Here is an 18,112-nt window from a genome sequence, read left to right on the forward strand (position 1 = left end):
TTTCCAACTTTTTGCCGTTCCAAACACTGCTGCAATGAATGCCCCCCTGTAAGTTACTTCACGTGTATGGGGGCATATTTGCAGGATAAATTCCCTGAAGTAAAAGTAAAAGTACGGGGTCAAAGTATACACACATTTGAAATACTGATCTGTACTGCCAAATAGCCCTCTTTATGGGTTGTACCAGTTAAAAGTCTAAGCAATGCAGGAGAGTGCCTGTTTCAACAAGCCCTTGTCAACATAGTAAGCTATGAGAGGCCTGAATTTATAGCAGTTTGATAGGTATTAAAATATGGGATCTCAGTGTAATTTTAACTTTTACGTCTCTTATTATTAGAAAAGATGAGTTTTTTTGTTTTTTTGTTTGTTTGTTTGTTTTTTGCGGTACGCGGGCCTCTCACTGTTGTGGCTTCTCCTGCTGCAGAACACAGGCTCAGCGGCCATGGCTCATGGGCCCAGCCGCTCCGCAACATGTGGGATCCTCCCGGAACGGGGCACGAACCCGTGTCCCCTGCATCGGCAGGTGGACTCTCAACGACTGCGCCACCAGGGAAGCCCTGAGTATTTTTTTTAATGAACTAAGTATTCACATCCTTTGTCATCTTTCTATTTGGCTTATGGTACTTTGTTTTAATTAAAACTTATTAATTTAAAAAAGTGAATGTACAAGGACATAGCAGTCAACAAGACTGCCCTCATGAAATGATTTCAAGCAGGGGAAGACAGATAATAAACAAGATAATTACGGATTGAAACAGTACTATAATAGGGTGATGTGATAAATACATAGAATGGGACTACTTTCAAGTAATGTGACCAGAGAATATCTTTCTGAGGAAGTGACATTTGAGCTGAGACCTGAAGGATGAAAAGATGTGAAAGGGCTTTGGTACTGTAAAGGATTAACTCAGCAGGTCAGGGGTGTCCAAACCCTGCACACACCAAAGAAAGATCTGGTCTGCTTCCTAGGAGATAACCTCTAAGCCCTTGGAATAGGCTGCCTGTTAAAAGTGTTTCTGTTTACATGAGGCCTTGGGTCACATTATTAACAATGTGATCCATGGTGGCAATTTTGGGCTACATGGTATCTGCGTGACCTTAGGAGGGGCTACAGAACTATGTTCAGACATGTCTACATGACCAAGCCCCAATAAAACTCCTGGACACCAAGGCTCAAGTATGCTTCCCTGGTGAGCAATACTCCGTGCATGTTGTCTCACACTGTTCCTGGGAGAATTAAGCACTGTTCGCATGACTCCATTGGGAGAGGACAAGTGGAAGCTTGGGCCTGGTGTCTCCTGGATCCTTACCCTTTGTGCCTTTTTCTGTAGCTAACTTTAATCTTTGCCTTTTCACCGTAATAAATTGTAACAGTGAGTATAACGGCTTTTCTGAGATCTGTGGGTCCTTCTACTGCCTAATCACTGAACCTGAGCATGGTCTTGAGGAACCCCAAATATATGTGTACACTGAAAACTATAAAATATTGCTAAGAGAAATTAAAGATCAAAAGCAAAAATAGACAAATGGGACTACATCAAACTTTAAAACTTCTGTGCATCAAAGAAACAAACAGTAAAAAGGCAACCACAGAATGGAAGAAAATGTTTGCAAATTACATACCTGATAATAGGTTAATATCCAGAATACATAAAGAACTCCTAAAATTTAACAACAAAGAAACAAATAATCTGATTTTAAAATGGCAAAAGACTTGAATAGACATTTCTCAAAGAATAAATACAAACGGCCAACAAGCATAAGAAAAGATGCTCAATAACACTATTCATCAGAGAAATTCAAATGAAAACTAAAATGAGATATCTTATATGCATTAGGATGGCTACTACTAAAAAAACAGAAAATAACAAGTATTAGCAAGGGTGCAGAGAAATTGAAGCCCTGTTGGCGGGAATGTAAAATGGTAGAGCCGCTATAGGAAACAGTACGCAGGTTCCTCAAAAAAATTAAAAACAGAATTGTCATATGATTCAGCAACCCTGCTTCTAGTTACATATCCAAAAGAATTAAAAGTAGTATCTCAAAGAGATATTTGTGCACCCATGATCACTGCAGCATTATTCACAAGAGCCAGGAGACAGAAGAAACTCAAATGTCCATCAATAGACAGATAAAGGAAATGTGATACATATGTACAATGGAATATTATTCAGCCTCAAAAGAGAAGGAAATCGGGCTTCCCTGGTGGCACAGTGGTTGAGAGTCTGCCTGCCGATGCAGGGGACACGGGTTCGTGCCCTGGTCCGGGAAGATCCCACATGCCGTGGAGCGGCTGGGCCTGTGAGCCATGGCTGCTGAGCCTGCGCGTTCGGAGCCTGTGCTCCACAACGGGAGAGTCCACAACAGTGAGAGGCCCGCGTACCACAAAAAAAAAAAAAAAAAAAAAAAAAAAAGAGAAGGAAATCGTGTCACTTGCTGAAACATGGATGAATCTTGAGGACATTATACTGTGAAATAAGCAAGTCACAAAAAGACAAATACTGCATGATTCCACTTATATGAAGTACCTAAAGTAGTCCAACTCAAAAAAAAGTATAACTGTGGTTGCTAGGGGCTGTGGGGATGGGGAAATCGGGAGTTGTTCAATAGGTGCAGAGTATCAGTTTTGCAAGTTGAAAAAGTTCTAGAAATCTACTGTGCCAGAATGTGAATATAGTTAACACTACTGAACTGTACACTTAAAAATGGTTAAGATGGTAAAGTTTAAAATTTATGTCATGTCATTTATCACAATTAAAATAAATTTTTTAAAGACCTAAATATTTGATAAATGTAGAGCTATACTGTGTATTCATGGCTTGAAAGACTCAATATTGTTAACGTGTCAATTCTACCAACGCCACCCCCTCACCCCCCTACCGAGTGATCTGAAGGTTCAATACAACCACAATTGGCTTTTCTGTAGAAATGTTTATTAAGTTAATATGTAAATAAAGGACCTAGGATATCCAAAACAATGAAAATTGGAGAACTAATGCCACAAGACTTCTTATACAGTTATGGTTATCAAAAAATGTAATATTGGCACAAATAACAAAACAGAGAGCCCAGAAACAGCCTGACACATATGCACGGCTGATTTTTCCCAAAGGTGCAAAGGCAATTCAGTGGAGAAAGGACAGTCTTTTTCAACAAATGATGCTGAAACAACTGGATATCCAAATGGAGAAAATTGAACTGTGATCCATACCTCATACCATATACAAAAAATTATACTTACAATACAGATCTAAATGTAAAACCTAAAACTACAGTTTCCAGAAGAAAGTAATGTAAGAAAAAACTTTTGAGAACTTGAGTTAAGCAAGATTTCTCAGGTATGACATAAAGAAAAAGAAGATCCACAAAAGGAAAAATAGATAAAAGGGACTTTATCAATATTTGAACTCATCTATTTCTGCGCTTTAAAAAACAGTGTTAAGAAAATAAAAAGACAAGCCATAGACTGGGAGAAAATGTTTGCAAATCATATATATCATAGAGGACTTGTATCTGGAATATATAAAGAACTCTCAAAACTCAATAAAACAACCCCCTCCAAAAAAACAAGAAAGAAAAAGAAAACAAACAACCCAATTTAAAAATTAAGAGATTTGAACAGATACTTCACCAAAGATATTAGGATGACAAGCACATGAAGAGATACTTAACATAATTATTCAGAGAAATGCAAACTAAAACCACAATGATATTAGTACCCACCCACTAGAATGGCTGAGAAACTGAAAAGACTGACTGTACCAAGGGCTGATGAGGATGTGGAGGAACTGGAACTCTCATATGCTGCTGGTGCAAAATTATACAACCAATTTGGAAAACTGTTTGACAGTATCTTTAAAAACTACATATATACCTTCTACATTGGATCATGTTCTACTCTTAGGTATTTACTCAAAATAAATGAAAGAATTATGTCTATTCAAAGATCTGTACACAAACATCCACAACAGCCTTATTTGTAATAAACCAAAACCAGAAACAATGCAAATACCTATGAACAAGTGAAGGGATAAAAAAAACAAAACAAAAAAACCTGTGGTATATCTATATAATGGAATACAACACAGCAATAAAAAGGAACTACTGTCACATGCTATAAGACTGATGAATCTTGACTAGAAGGAGTTATACTCAATGAAAAAGCCTCTCAAAAGAGTATGTACCGTATGATTTCATTTATATAAAATTCTACGAAATGTAAACTAGAATACAGTGACAAAAATCTGATCAGTGGTTCCCTGGGAATAGACAGCAGTTGGGGAGGGACAGGAGGGAGAGATTACAAGAGAGCATGAGGAAACTTTTAGGTGCAATGGTTATGTTCATTATTTTGACTGTGGTGGTGGTTTCCAGGGTACAAATGTATGTCAAAACTGATCAAAGTGTATACTTTAAATACATGCAGTTCACTGTGTGACAATTATACTTCAACAAAGCTGTTTTTTAAAAAGTGTTTTTCTAGGGACTTCCCTGGTGGTCCAGTGGGTAGGACTCCATGCTCCCAGTGCAGGGGAGCCTGGGTTTGATCCCTGGTTGAGGAACTAGATCCTGCACGCATGCTGCAACTAAGAGTCTGCATGCTGCAACTAAGCAGCCCTCATGCTGCAACTAGGAGTCCTCATGCTGCAACTAGGAGTCCACATGCCACAACTAAGAAGTCCACATGCCGCAACTAAAAGTCCACACATCACAACTAAAGGATCCTGCATGCTGCAGCTAGGACCCAGGGCAGCCAAAAAATATATATATATATATTCATTCACTCATTTATTTATGGCTGCACTGGGTCTTGGTTGCTGCGCACGGGCTTTCTCTAGTTGTAGTGAGTGGGGGCTACTCTTCGTTGTGGTGTGAGGGTTTTTCATTGCTGTGGCTTCTCTTGTTGTGGAGCATGGGCTCTAGGGGCGCAGGATTCAGTAGTTGTGGCACGCGGGCTCAGCAGTTGTGGCTCATGGGCTCTAGAGCGCAGGCTCAGTAGTTGTGGTGCACAGGCTTAGATGCTCTGCAGCATGTGGGATCCTCCTGAACCAGGGCTGGAACCCGTGTCCCCTGCATTGGCAGGCGGATTCTTAACCACTGCACCACCAGGGAAGTCCCTAAATAAATAAATATATATTTTTAAAAGTGAATGTTTAAGAAAAAAGTGTTTTTCTCAAAGAGGTGTGTAGAGCCTTTGAAAACTGTCACATTAGGAAGGTGACATTAGAACTACTGAGGGATTTCCAAAATGAAAAATCTTGGCTAAATATTAGAATGACAACTTAGCATTATTTTTAAGGCTAATTAAAAACAAACTTCTTACTATGGAAAAAGTTAAAGCAAATACTGTCAGAAGTGTATAATGAAGCCCCACGTGCACTTTACCAGCTTCAATTATTGTCATCTCATGGTTAATCTTATTCCGTTTGTTTTCCCACCCATTTGCCCCCAGTATTATTTTGAGGCAAACTCGGACGTATCATTTCCTTCATAAATATTTTAGTATATATTTCTAAAAGATAAGAACATAAAGGTCTCTTTGTGTGTGTGGCTTAGTAGCTCATTTCTTTCTTAATTAAAAAAAAAAAACAACTTTATTTTTTAGAGCTGTTTTAGGTTCACGGCAAAACTTGGCAGAAAGTACGAAGAGTTCCCATACACCCTACACCCCTTGCCCCACACGGCCTTCCCCCATCAACATCCTACACTAAAGTGGTACATTTTACAACCAACAAATCTACACTGACACCTCATTATCACCCAAACTCCATAGTTAGCTTTAGGGTTCACTCTTGGTATTGTACATTATGTGGGTTTTGAAGAATGCATAATAAATGCATCTACCATAGTACCATACAGAATAGTTCCACGGTCCTAAAAATCCTCTGTTCTCTGCCTACTGACCCCTCACCTTCCCCCTATGCTCTGGCCACCAAGGATCTTTTTACAGCCTGCACAGTTCTGCCCTTAAAGGCTATATTTAAGATTCAGAAAAACCAGCGCTGTAGCCATTATAAATGATTTCATTTCAGTGGCAGAGGAAGGATTACTCACTGTATAAATGTTGTTAAGTTTCAGGGAGGGCAGGGTCCTATGGGAAGTGGCCAGCATGTGGGAAGTGAGTTCCTACGAAGCCACATTCCCCACAGCTCCTACACCATTACATCAGAGGCTTCATTTTAATTCTTTCTCCTTTCTCTCACTTCAGAACATGAGGCGAGTACAGGTCGAGCCACTAAAGCATGTGGACCCTCAGGCAGGGATAGTTCTCAGGCAGCAAAAATTGTGGAGGTATTTTCAATAGAGCATAGGGCTTGCCCATTTTTTTAAAAAACCTTGTTTTCTGCCTGCCTGCCCCTGGTTTTTAGTTTTATTTCTGTAGTTAAAAGAAATATTATAAACAAGGGTTTATAAACTTTTCTTTTTTTTTTGGCGGTACGCGGGCCTCTCACTGTTGTGGCCTCTCCCGTTGCGGAGCACAGGATCCGGACACGCAGGCTCAGCGGCCGTGGCTCACGGGCCCAGCTGCTCCGCGGCACGTGGGATCCTCCCGGACCGGGGCACGAACCCGCGTCCCCTGCATCGGCAGGCGGACTCTCAACCACTGCGCCACCAGGGAAGCCTGGTTTATAAACATTTTTAGAAGTTTTAAAAAGTGTTATCAACTTGTGTTTATAACATAGAAACTAAGTGTCCTTCCTAATCTCTGTTCCACAACATGAACATGGTGAGCAATCTGATGTACTTTCAGATACTTTTAAAGCCGTGTTCTGCAATTTGCTTTTGTCACTTAATGATATGTCAGATACCTTTCTATACCAACACTTGTAAATATACCTCAACTTAAACACTACAGTAATGGCACAGTAATAATGACAATTATGATAATAATTGCTAACATTTATTGACTATGTATGTGCAAGACACTCTAAGCACTTCAGATGTCTCATTTAATCCTAATAAAACTCTGAGTTTATTAATATTCTAAACTTCATTAACAGATAAAGAAATCGACGCTCAGAGAGATCAGATAGTGTGCGAAAGATCCCAGAGTGAAGAAGTTCTAGAGCAGAGATTCTAATTTGGACAGTTTAGCCAAAAGATCCTACTATTCACCATTACTTTATACTACGGACTGGGTAAACCATAAGAAAAGCCTGAGGTTATCTCCAAATTCTCACTGTTACAAATGATGTTTCAATAAATATTCTTGTCTATATTTCCTGGCACTCTTATGGAAATGTTTTTATAGGACAAGTTTCTGGCACTCTTATGGAAATCTTACAAATGATGTTTCAATAAATATTCTTGTCTATATTTCCTGGCACTCTTATGGAAATCTTACAAATGATGTTTCAATAAATATTCTTGTCTATATTTCCTGGCACTCTTATGGAAATGTTTTTATAGGACAAGTTTCTAGAAGTGGAAATGCCAGGTCACAAGGTATATGCCTTTTTAGATTTAATTGCCAAATTATCTCCAAAAGGCATGTATATGTAGTGGACTCACTTGAAAACTTGCCTCCAAATAAACACAAATTTAACTCCCGTGAACATCAAACGAGAATGCCTATTTCCCCACACTTTTAGTAGCAATGGGGATCAAGCCTTGCTCACTGATAGGTGAAAAATGAAAGGTTTTCATTTCTATGTCTCATTACTAGTAAGGTTGATCAACTAGTCTTTTCATATATTTATTACCATGTATATTTCTTCTTCCTCCTCCATATACATATATTGCTCGTATCCTTTGGTAATACTGTTTCTGAGTTTTTTATGTCCCTTTTGGCTTCATAAGAATTCTTTGTATATTAAGATATATCTGTCATTAGGCGTTATAAGCCTTTGCCCAGTTTGTTTTTTGACTTTGTTCATGGCAGTTTTGCCACACTTCATTTTATAATTTTGTATTGCTGAATATGAACTTAGATGATTTTATAAGGAAAACAACTCATTTTTACATCTCAAATTCTAGTGTTTTTCAACATACACACATAGGTACATAGCTACAGTGAACATTCACAAATATTGCATCCTACTTTTTTCATCGAATATTATTTCATGTATACATTCCCATGTAATAAGTCCATGTAAAAATTAACACTGTATTCCATTATGTTGATATAAATATATCTGCATATTATTTACTTAAAGATGGATATTTATTTATAAGAAAAACTATGAATCTTACAAGACTTTATACATATTGTTTGGATTTCCACAAATAGAACTGTGAGGCTCCTAAGCCCTGCACTGTAGGAAAAACTAGAAGAGGAGCTTAACAAGAACTGGCAAGTTATGTGGAAACTTGAAAATATTTATTAATCATACGCAATATGTTTCCAACAGCAAGCAGAATTCCATCCAGCACCTGTCCAAGCTTTGTGATTGCCCAGAGTTAGAGCTTTAACCATCACTCTGTCATCAAGGAAGGCTGTCGTTTCCCTGAACAGTTGATATAACTGGTGAGAGATAATATTTAACATTTATGGTGCTGTTGTGTTAGGCTTGAACCTAGAGTTAGTTTTTTTTTTTTAACAAACTATGAAGATCTGTGCCAAGGATTTCTGACTTTACTCTCATGCAAAAACAAGCATGTTCCTCTGGAGGTCACCAAGATTTTACGTTCTTCTTTCTCCTTATTTCATTTCAGCATAAATGGGAAAACAAATTCATTACCATAAACAGTACAGTAACATCATCATCCAAAGGCTGATTGAGCCCGTGGACCCGATTCAGCTTAAATTTAGATCACTCTTTTATTTTTTTTCTCCTCGAGGTCCCAAGTACTTAATCACCACTTTCAACAGCTTATAGGTTTGCATTCTGTTTAATTTTATAGGATTTCTCACACTTTAAAAAAGTGACCCACTATCATCTAGAAAATGAGGGGGTTAGTTCTGCCAGTTTATGATTTGCTAGTAACTTAATAAAGTTCTCTGCATCTAATATTTTGAATTCAGAAAAGATACTGCAGATGACCTTCTTTTATAAAGACCAGACACATTTTAATGTTGTAAATTTAGCAGCTGAGGGTAACGATTTACATGTCTTCTTCAGCAATTGCTTTACATAGAGAATTATTACTGACCTTTCAATGGATTACTACTTTAAGGCTTCTTTTTTAGTTAGCAAATGACTGATTTTTTTCTATTCTAAATCAAAAAGGCTGTTGACATTTATTTCCTTAAGGAGTAGAAAATTTGGGTCAGAATAAACTAATATGAATTAAAATACTGAGTATTCAATTTATAAATCTAATTGTTTTTCTCTAATGTCACTTTCCCTTTAATTCTTTATTCAAATATAGTGGTTCTCAAATTATGGCCCCTGGACCAGAAGCATTGGCATGATCTGGGAATTGATCAGAAATGCAAATTCTCTGGCCCCATCCCAGGCCTACAAAATCAGGAATTCTGGATTTGGGGCCAGAGAATTCGTACTAACAGTTCTTCCAGGGATTCCAATGCACACTAAGGTTTGAAAGTCACTGCTGTAACATACATTTTATAAGGCTTAATTAACAATATAAATGAATTTTAGACTTATTTCAAAAAAATCACTTCTTTGTATCTTAGAAAAGCAAAAAGGTCTCAGCTAATCCACATAAAAGTTGTAAATCTACATCAAATCAAAACATGAACTATACCCATCAAAATTTTGCACCAGAAAATAAAACTTTACAAATTAATAGATATAGTAAAAGTAAACCAAAGGATGATGACAGATCACAAACTATAGAAAAAGGCCCAAATAATGTTCTTCTTAGAGCTACTTTAATATCTTACCTGCAAAATACATTTAGAAAACAAAGAACTTCCATTATTTTACAACTTATAAGCTTTGCCCTTTCTCAGAAATAGTTGTCATTAGTCAGTCGACCTTCCAGTCTCCAGTCCCTATAGACATAGCCAACCAATGGCGAAAACAAACATGAAGTCCATGCTAGCTTCTAGTTAGAGGCGGTGGGTCAACTAATGGAAAGTAGTAAAATTTTTGGTTGAATGCCATCTTAAGGAATCAGGACACACACTCTTGAGGGAGAAATAAATAAAATGGATTCTCCACTTGGTTCTTGTGACATGCCAATGTTTGACAGCTGTTCTACATAAAAACTGGAGCTCTGCCCCACATGGTGACAGCAGTGCAGATAATGACACGGTGGCAACAGCAGTGATGTGAGATGGCTACAGAAGTGTGTCCAGAGCACAGGGAGCCCAGAGCACCCTCTCACATGAAAGATGAAGTCCTTAAGCAACTGAGAAGATTCACTTCAGACTTCTATTTGCAGATAGAAAATTTTAAATTTTCTCTTGCTAATGTGAGAAAAAACCAAAAGCTGCTTTGTTCTTTTTTTTTTTTTTTTGCTTTGTTCTTTTGCGGGGATATTTGTATTGAACTGGTTTAGAGATACTGGGTGATCAATAAACTCTAAAGTCAGCAGAGAAACACGAATGAAGTTCTGCCTTTTGGAATTTTACAGCCTAGATGGGGTCAACAACCATAAAAAAGTAAAAAATTCTAAAAAGTGAAAAGGTGAAAACGACGTAACTCCTCTCATCTGTTATTAGCAGGAATTAAGATTTTTATATGAGCTAGTTTTCTAGAAAATGAAAGCTTGCTTAAGGCGTAAGTCCAAAAACTCAATATTTTTTATGAAAAGTTTCTATAGTGCACTGTAAACATTTCAGTCTTTTAAAATGGAGACTGACAAACACAACTGAAGCTTTTATCAAGGGCATAATATAAACTCCAATTACCAAGACCCCAGGCTATCATGCTTTTTTAGTTTCTTTTACATCAGCTGCTCTAATTCTCCCACTACTGTTAGTCAGTCATCATGGACACCTTGAATGCTTCTCCCCTTTCCACAGATATTCCCCAGAGAGCATACTGTCCTTTTGTGACCTTTCTTTACATTCAAAATATTTCCCCTTTAAAAATACCTTTCTTTTTAAATTATGAGATAACTATATTATAGAACATGTGGAAAAAATAAAAGGGGAAAATCACCAAAATCACCCATCTTTTCCTTGTCAGACTTTTCTGGTAGAGGTGTAAAACAATAACTGGAACAGTTGAACATTAGCTGGACTACACAGCAGTTTCCAGTATAGTTTACTTCAGTTCAGTCTGTCTTTATAGGATATGGAAAAGTATTTTTTGTATTCAGGGGTGTTAAATATCTTTCTTAATCTATTTTTAATTGAAAAAAACCAAATAATTTTCGTTTTTAAAAGGAAAGGATAATTCACCTACTTAAAACATTTAAACTAGGCACCATCAACAAACTGAAGCCACAGATGGGAGAAAATATTTGAAAAGCATATAGCTAACATGAGATTAGCATCCCTCCTCCCTCCAAAAATATACTTCTACAAAATCAGTAAGAAAAAGACAAACAATTGAAAAATGGATAAAGATCATGAACAGGCAATTCACAAAAGAAGAAATGCAAATGGCCAATAAAAAAAAAAAGCTCAACTTTATTAGAAATTTGGGAAATACAATTAAAATAACATAAGATAATATTTTAAACCCATCCAACCAGGCTTCCCTAGTGGCGCAGTGGTTAAGAATCCACCTGCCAATGCAGGGGACACTGGTTCGAGCCCTGGTCCGGGAAGATCCCACGTGCTGTGGAACAGCTAAACCCGTGCACCACAACTACTGAGCCTGCACTCTAGAGCCTATGAGCTACAACTACTGAGCCCACGTGCCACAACTACTGAAGCCTGCATGCCTAGAGCCCGTGCTCTGCAACGAGAAGCCACCGCAATAAGCTGCGCACCTCAACAAAGAATAGCCCCCACTCTCCGCAACTAGAGAAAGCCCACATGCAGCAACGAAGACCCAACGCAGCCAAAATTAAATAAACACATAAATAAATTTATTTTTTAAAAAAACCCATCCAACCGACACATAATAAGTCAGACAATATCAAGAACTGGCAAGGATGGGCTTCCCTGGTGGCGCAGTGGTTGAAGGTTCGCCTGCCGATGCGGGGGACACAGGTTCGTGCCCCGGTCCGGGAGGATCCCGCATGCCGCGGAGCAGCTGGGCCCGTGGGCCATGGCCGCTGAGCCTGCGCGTCCGGAGCCTGTGCTCCGAGACGGGAGGGGCCACAGCAGTGAGGGGCCCGCGTAACGCAAAAAAAAAAAAAAAAAAAAAAAAAAAAAAAAAAAGAACTGGCAAGGATGTAAAAGAATGCAAACAGCCACACACTCTTGACGTGTAACCACTTTGGAGAGCATACTGGCAATCTCAAATATAGTTTAAGATCATTATACCCAATCGCAGCAATGATCCTTGAGAAACTCACACATGTGCAGAAGGATTCATGAATTAGAATGTCACTGTAACACTGCTGGTTACTGTGAAAATTGGAAACTACCAAATATTTATAAACAGAATAGATTTTAATATATTCACAAAATAAAATGAATGAACTAGAGATACATGCACCTATATATAAATTCCCAAAACATGTGTCTTCTGCAGCATACACCTACATATATAAATTTCAAAAATGTGGGAAGGGCTTCCCTGGTGGCACAGTGGTTAAGAATCTGCCTGCCAATGCAGGGGACACAGGTTCAACCCCTGGTCTGGGAAGATCCCACATGCCACGGAGCAACCAAGCCTGTGCACCACAACTGCTGAGCCTGTGCTCTAGAGCCCATGCTCCACAAGAAGAGAAGCCACCAAAACGAGAAGTCAGCGCACCGCAATGAAGAGTAGCCCCTGCTCGCCACAACTAGAGAAAGCCCACGTGCAGCAACGAAGACCCAACATAACCAAAAATAAATTAATTAAAAAAGAAAGTGGGAACTTTCTTCTACAACTTTTACACACACACACTCTATATAAAGTTTTAAAACGTGCAAAGTAATATTATATAATATTCAATATTGTTTATGTTCATAAATATTTATAGTAAGCATGACAAACTCCAAATTCAGGATAGTAACTACTATCCTGGGAGAAGAAGGAGAATGTGGGAGAGGTGCTTCAATTTTATCTGTAATTTCTTTTGTATAACTAGACTATCTTTCCAAATTAAAGGCAAAATTTTGTCTTGTTTGGTTACGATTTCATTTAGTGTACAATCAATATATAACAGGAACAGAAAAAACTTAGTAAAAAAAAGTACACACAGCAAATAAGACAATATGCTATACAGTAGAGTTCCCTGTGCTATATATATAACTGTATAGCACGGAGAACTCTGCTCAGTATTTTGTAATAACCTAAATGGGAACAGAATTTGAAAAAGAAGAAATACATGTATATGCATAACTGAATCACTTTGCCATACACCTGAAACTAACACAACATTGTTAATCAACTATACTCCAATATAAAATAGAAGTTAAAAAAGAAAAAAAAAGGAAGAAATCAAAATGATGATTGTCTATGGTGGGTAGGAACTGACTATAAGGGGCCACAAAAGTACTTTCTGAGGTAATGTAAATGTTTTATAACTCGATTGTCATATTGGTTATACAGGTGTATGTATTTTTAAAAATCCATTGAATTATACATTTCGGATCTACATATTTCACTATTTATAAATTTTACCTCAACAACAAAATGATGCAATTAAAAAAAAAGACAATATGTTAAAGTTTAATAAAGTTGGGTGGCAGGTACATGGGTGCTCATTATATTATTTGCCATATTTTCTCTATATGCTTAAAATATTATGTAATAAAAAGTTAAGAAATAAATATTCGGATTAAAAGAAGCCCACTATTTTTCAGCTCTCTGACTAATCTCATAAACTTCAAATCCCTTCACTGTGAATGAGATTATCTATAGCAGCCTACAAAAGGAAAACCTATTTTCTGGGCTAAGGCTGCCCTGACTGTATCTGCTAAGGGTTGAAGAATAAAGCCACCGACAACATTTGACCTTTGGAAAGAGAAAAATGCTTTAAATGTTATCTTCTACTTAACACTAACAATATATCATGTAACAATACTTGAAGTTACACAAGAAAGTCATCTAATTGAGTACGATTTGGTTAATCAGATCCAAAATGGTTTCAATTTCATTATACTTCTTACAGGGTAACCAACTTGATCCTATTTTCTCAGGACTGCCCCAGTTTTAAAACTGAAAGTCTTGCCTTCCAGGAACCTCTCAGTCTCAGGCACACTGGGGCAGCTGGCCACCCTAACTTCTGGTCACAACAAAGCTTCTGGAAGAGAATTTATTTAGCAAATCAGCTAATTTTACAGATGGGAAAAATGAGGTACTAAGAAATTAGCTGAATTAAACCAAACTTACACATAGCTACTTCAAATTACAAGTGGATCAAACTTAGTTCTTCCTTCTGAGGAACCTGTTTACATCTCAATCAGCCACAAGCCCTAAATGCCAATTCATCAGTGTTCTTGGACAATTCTGAATACCCAGTTAACCTCTCACTTCTTTCCCAAACTCAAAGCATTGCCCCATGATATGAATTCAAGACTTGGGATGCTCCTGACTTTGGAGGGAGATACTGAGTAGAGGAAAGGAACAGAGGCTCCACTGCTTTACACTGATCTTTACCTAGTCTGTAGGGAAGATATTCACTCTCCTTCTGGTTTCAAAAATATTTTTAAATGAATTTTCTTTTTGTAATATCTACTGCAAAATAGCATGTTTGAGTACTCTAGAATATAGAGTCATACAGATAAGCACTTCACTAGAGTAGCTATTCAAAGGAGGGGAAGACAGAGGAAAAAGGAAAATCTGCTCATTTATGATAAACATCCCCAAAATGCCAGGCCCTAAAACTACATAATGTTTGTCACAGCACCTAGCACAGAGTCCAACACACTGAAGACATTGAACATGAGAGTTTCCTCTCCTGAGTAGTGTGGAAAGATTCACCCTTTCCACATCTGTCAATTTCCTTTTAATTCCTCTAAACTAGTCCTGAGCAAATAAAGAAGAAATAAGCCTGAGAAGGACTTTTTGTGCCTTTAGAGGCTTGTCTTCGGGTACTTGTATTTAACAACACCACTATCCAACAGCAGAAATAAAAGAGCTGCTTTCAATTAATCTGCAAAAACAGTCTTCTATGTCCAATTTAAATCTGGACCTACCCCCATTTTTTCATAACCAACCAGAGCATATACTTAAACAATGGCTTCTTTATAGCTAAAAAACATAACGATGAGATTCTTTTCCTCCTTCTTTGGGGTTTTTTAAAGTACGTTAGTGCAAAATGAATAGACTTCGTATTTTTCTTCCCCAGCATTTTTTCATACAATGTCTCTTTTCAGTATTACAACATTTTTCTGGGGTATGAGACCGTTGGAAGAACAGAAGAAATACTGGAGCGAGTCTGGGATTAGAAAGCACAGTTTTAAGTTCCAGGTCTGTTATTTAACTTTCTATGTGGTCTTGGACAAGCATTTTAACTGTAAAATGGCAATAATACCTATCTTGTGGTAACTGGAAAATATAAGAATGCATGCATGAGATCTTCATAAGCTATAGAAGATATTTTTAAGGAGATAAAAGATAAACTCAATTAACATCACATTATCAACAGCAGAGGCAAAGGTAAACAAATAAATTAGGCCTGATTTTCTAGAAAATGGTGCCCTAATAGATCTGGAAGGTACCACTGAGAACACGACTTGCTAAGACTTGCTAAAATTAGACCATGAACACATGCAGTTATCAATAACAATCCTACATCATTTGTACCTCCTCTAGAGCTACCCTTTTTTCAACTTATCAGTCACTGAGGTGTTAAAAAAAAAGGCAGTAAAAAATACCAGGAAAGCCCCACAAAACCTGAGTGTGAGGGATATAAACAATATTACACCAACAGTGGAGAGCTTCCTATGTGCCAAGCACTGTTCTTGGAGGGAAGCAGGTAAGCAAATCATATCTAACTACACAGTATGTTAGGAACACTGGTAAGTGCTACGCACAAGTAAAGCCAAGGAAGGGTACAGGGAGTGCCGGGTGGCAGGGAAGGAAGGCATGGCCTCACTGATAAGGTGACTCAGGAGGTGGCCTGAAGGAACTGAAGAGAGCCAGGGAGAAGAGTGGGAGGAGAACCCAGGGCCCAGCGAAGCAGTGAGGGAGGGGGAAGATGGTGAGAGACAACACAGGGTGGGGGAGGGGACAGTTTAAACCTCAGAGACTAGATTTTATTCTGAGATGAGATGTCTTTGGAGGGTTTGGGGCAGATGAGTGACATTTAACTTCTTAGCTGTGGAATCTTTTGTTCAAAGGGATCCACAGAAGATCAATATGTACAACAGATAAAATAGGAGATGCTCTGGTTAAGGAAGGGGCACCCAGAGACGTACGTCAACTGTTCCCACTTTTCCCCTCTCTCCTCTGAAGTAACAGTTTGAAAATGAGTACAAAGTCTGTAGCATCCAAACTTTCACAGCCTGTACCCCAAGAACTTTATAATCCTGCCCAGCCTATCTTTTCAAAAGTCCATTCCTGGGGAACAGCAAAAAGGAGTAAGTCAAGCTGCTGACACACAGCAGAGGAGCAGGAGTGCTGTCAGAAAAATCAGTCCTTCGTACCACTGCTTGTTAAACACCCGCCCAGGCACCAGACGTGACAGCCCCTCTTCCCTCCCCCAACCCCTCAGGTGTTCTCTTTCAGGGCGTCCCTTGAAATTCATTTTAACTTGATTTCACTTGTTTAAAAATGCTCTAGCAATGCAGTGTCATCTGCCTCTGCTGACGTATCTCCAGATAGAGTCCCCTGTCAATTGATATGGTAGGAAAATGCTTCCTCCACTAGTGTTATTTCTTCTCTCAGTAATGACTTCCCAGTTTGCTCTATTCTAATCCTACGCACCCATCAAAGTTTACTTTGTGAAGCCCTCCTCCCACGTTCTGACCCTGAATTGGAATCCTAAATCTTTGGAGTGTGAAGGGAACTTCCAGGCCACTTAGTGCTCTAGTTCACGGCTCATTCCACAAACTAACCCTCTGCAGATCTGGCTGGTAGTCTTCCAGCCTCCGTAACCGCTTTTAGTGACATGCACACACTAGCCCACAAGGCAGCCTACGCTCTTTCAGACGTAAAGTCCTTGTGAGGAAATTTCTTTTTACTGATCCAGAACCTGTTTCCTTCTATCACTGGTTCTGCCCTCTGGTTCTAATAGAGGAAAGTCTGCCCTCTGCCCCCCATCCCCTGCATCCAGCATAGCTTACAGTTGGCCTTGTGGCTTTCCCCATTCTGGCTCCACCTCTAAAAATGCGGCTGATGCCCCAGCCATCTCACAAGCCATTTGTGGACTGCCTTCAACCTGTAATGGTTAGCTAACAGAGTGGCAGGCAGCTCTGGTCTGTGTGTATAGCCAGTGAAGTGTCTGTGTCCCATGCCACTGACGACACCCCCTTTCCTGATTCTCTCCTTTGACCTATCCTAGGACTTATACCCGTAGCCCTGCATTCATCATTCAGTCAATGAGCATTTACTGAGCACTGTCAAGAACCAGGCTAGGGTCTTCCCTGGTGGCACAGTGGTTAAGAATCCGCCTGCCAATGCAGGGGACACGGGTGCAAGCCCTGATCCCGGAAGATCCCACATGCTGCGGAGCAACTAAGCCCGTGCACCACAACTACTGAGCCTGTGCTCTAGAGCCCACACACTACAACTACTGAAGCCCGTGCGCCTTAGAGCCTGTGAGCCATAACTACTGAGCCTGTGCTCCAGAGCCTGTATGCTGCAACTACTGAGCCCGCGTGCTGCAACTACTGAAGCCCAGACACCTCGAGCCTGTGTTCCGCAACAAGAGAAGCCACCGCAATGAGAAGCCCGTGCCCTGCACGAAGAGTAGCCCCCGCTTGCCACAACTAGAGAAAGCCTGCATGCAGCAAGGAAGACCCAACACAGCCAAAAATATATTAAAAAAGAAAAAAAATTAAGAAAGAAAAAAAAATAAAAGAACCAGGCTAGGCACTGAAAAACTAAAAGTAAGTAAAATGTACTCCGCTCATAGAAGAGTAAGAGCAAGTTAGGTAAAATAATAAATAGCCAGGGAAGTTGGAAAAGGCCTCAGAGGAGGAGGTGATGCCTGAGCCAGGGAGGAACTGTATCAACACCCAAGTCTCACACAGCCTTGTGTCCCC

The 18,112-nt window shown here is 39.1% G+C and overlaps 1 protein-coding gene across 3 annotated transcripts in view; it reads right to left on the reverse strand.

The window, feature by feature from the left end:
* The window catches only part of PSEN1 (presenilin 1), a 75,487-nt gene that overhangs the window by 48,344 nt on the left and 9,031 nt on the right, over positions 1–18,112 (reverse strand). The window lies entirely within an intron of this gene.

Source organism: Phocoena phocoena, chromosome 2 (genome assembly GCF_963924675.1).
Source record: "Phocoena phocoena chromosome 2, mPhoPho1.1, whole genome shotgun sequence".
Classification (NCBI taxonomy): domain Eukaryota; kingdom Metazoa; phylum Chordata; class Mammalia; order Artiodactyla; family Phocoenidae; genus Phocoena; species Phocoena phocoena.